This window comes from Opisthorchis viverrini (assembly GCF_000715545.1).
Source record: "Opisthorchis viverrini unplaced genomic scaffold opera_v5_5, whole genome shotgun sequence".
Taxonomy (NCBI): domain Eukaryota; kingdom Metazoa; phylum Platyhelminthes; class Trematoda; order Opisthorchiida; family Opisthorchiidae; genus Opisthorchis; species Opisthorchis viverrini.
The window spans coordinates 2487748-2490745 of record NW_008751661.1 but is presented as its reverse complement, the minus strand read 5'-3'; positions in this window follow the sequence as shown (position 1 = coordinate 2490745).

The following is a 2998-nucleotide window of genomic DNA, read 5'->3' as shown; positions in this document are numbered from 1 at the left end:
GCTGAACCGATATACGCGCCACGTATCTTTAGAAATCGGGACTTAATTCCGTTGACATATTAGTGGCTAATGTAAAAAACTCAAAAGTTACATTGACGAGTGCCAAATGTTATAAAAATGAACAGTCCCACTGGTTGTAGCCCACATTCATCAATCGAGTAGTAACTTGACAGTTATCGTACGGTGACGACCGCTTAACCAGTTAACCATGGAAATCTAGGGTGCCCACCAAAATATCGTGCGCGTCTTTTCATTTAAGTTAGGTTCTCACGCTTTCATATCGATTGCTTGCCACCTTACATACCACTACGCCACAGACTCATCTAGAAAATGTTCAGCGCAACAGGCGTGTTATCAAAGTGGTTACTATCAAAAAAGGGCACAAAAGGCTTACCGATGCTTGGAAACGTTCAAAAGTGTGATACGGGATGAAACCATTGTAAGTGTCAAGCAATTCTTCTTTTCAGATTCAAAAAATAAACGGTTACACAACAATCGCTCATTAGCCACTTCAGCAAATCCGGAACACCTTCCAGCCTGAGAACGAAAATCCCGTCCACTATGAAAGCATTTTCTTGGAAAGAGAGAAGCAAGCGCCCAAAACTAGCTAACAGTGTAAATTTGGGAAGCAACTACTCGGGCCTACGTCATCCAGCTCGATAATAAAGTTATGTAATCGCTTCCCGAAAAGATCTGGATAGCAACTACCCTATCTCACCGTGGTTTCTGTTAAATCTGCGCCGGATTCATTCTACAATATACTAGCTGCTGAAGCACCCTGCTTCACGTTTTCTGTCATTCGCGGTAGACATCACCACGGGGCACAGCGCGATAACAAGCTGTACGGTAGTAGGCTGATTCACATTCCGTTGCAAGGCGTCCAGCTAATTTACGGGCCACAGGGATCGGTGACTGCTAATGTAAATTTTGATACGTTCAACCAAAGAGGAAAATACTTTAAAATGGCTGAGGCCATGGCCGCGGAACGGAAGATCGAATATAATAGCCACGCAAGACAACATCTGAATCAGCCTCAAACGTTATTTTGAGACTAGATGGGGCGCCAGATTTTATATAAGTAGTCCCATTCAAGTGAAATTCACAACGGGAAATGCTTTCGTCAAATGGGATTGTACGTCTTTAGCCTGAAATGCGTTATCTTGTGCCCCAGCTTCTGTCCTTTGATTAATATGTGAAAAATCATCCCGCAAGAGCACTTTTGGAAACGAGTGGGTCCCTATGCGGATCCGCGGGGTCAAACATTTCCAGCCAATATATTGTCCCACATGCCGAAGGCCAGAAACCGTTCCGCGGCCGTGATTCGGGTTTCTCCCACATGACATTAGCCGTTGCGTACCATCAGTTTCGGATACCCCGGCTTATATCTGACCTATAAATACATGGTATCGTAGATTACCAGGGCATCACTCGAGGGCTGGGGTGCACGGCCACACTAAAGATTGTGTACGCCATGTGCGCAGTTTAGCCGTAATAGAGTGAGCGGGAAACTATGGGTGCTAAAAATTAGCCGGATCATTCTCCGCATTCACCCTGGACGTCATACGATAACTGTCATGCCCGAATACCTATTTTTGGAACGAGATTTTTAGAATGAGATGTTGCTCGAGCGCCAGGTATTTCACCTACTAAATGTCCACTTGTAATTCATTGACACCGCTGTTGCACCGCCGCACTACAACCGCCACCAAACATAAGGGTTGAGGTCCATTTGATGTCCGGCAATTCTCCAGAATAAATTGGCAGGATAAACGACCTAAAATCAGGACCCCGAGAGTTTACCCCGGTCACTGATTGCGGCTCACAAGAGGGAGTCACACAAACGTTTGCCGAAAGTTCCTCCATCAAGTACCGTGGAGTACAGAAAATTTTGGCATACGGTGACACGCGACACGGAAGAGAATATCTGGAAGCATGGTACTCTACGACAGGTTCAACAAACCGGTGCATCGAACTGGATCCAATTTACGCACCTCTACGCGCGAGAGATCAACATCGCAACCGGAACACTCAAGGAGGACCGAATAATGGATTCACAAACGAAGAAACAAGGAACTCCTCGGAGTCAAATCAATTAAGGTCACAACCGGAACTCGGAAGGACAAAGGTCACTGCAACATCGACTAGACCACGACGGCGAGGGATGCCAAGTTCAAAAGTCACGGCGAATGAGGACACGGGATAAAAAGAACAACCAATGGAACCGCCCGACAGAATAACTAATCCCCGGCTACCAGCACGTATATCAACACACACGTAACACTACTGAACGCACAACCACTAACCCACCGCTACGCACAACTACGCACTGATGAGGTCACCTTGATTGGTGATGAAACGTTTGCAACCAAATTGCCCAGCTCAGCGAACAAGCCAACGACCATCTACGCTACCTGAGCTACCGACATTCTCCTCTATAGAAAATTCAAAAATCTGTTGAACGTCTTTATAACACTTTACTTGAGTCCATCACAGGTTGTTTCTTTGCTGGGCTGTCCATAAAAACGAAGGTGTCAGTAAGTCACAGTAGTCCGCTGCTACTCAGTGTTGTTGTGTTGGTGGTTTGGTAACTCAAGGTAGGTGCGTTACTTTTCGCACGCTACGCATGGTAGTGTAGTTAGCGGTAAACAGGCTTCGCCATCGCAGATTTGCCCCACGTAAACTTTTCGAGGAAGTCACAAACTCGGTTGGTCCCTCCGAAAGTGTTTCGCGCACCTGCTAACACTTTATTATATTGCATGACGCAGTCGGCAACTGACTTGGCGTCTGACTAATTTGCTGTCGCATTTGTCCCCCGTGATGTTTGCAGACTTCCCAAAATACCTCTCCGATACTGGAGTCGCCGGTAACAGCAGTTTTCATAAGGTGTGTAGTGGTCTGGCTACCCAATAAGTCAGTTTACCAGGAGTGCGTGGCAAAGTAATAAAAATAATTACGCTAAGTTGGGTATACAAAAATAAATAGGTCAGATGGAACAGAC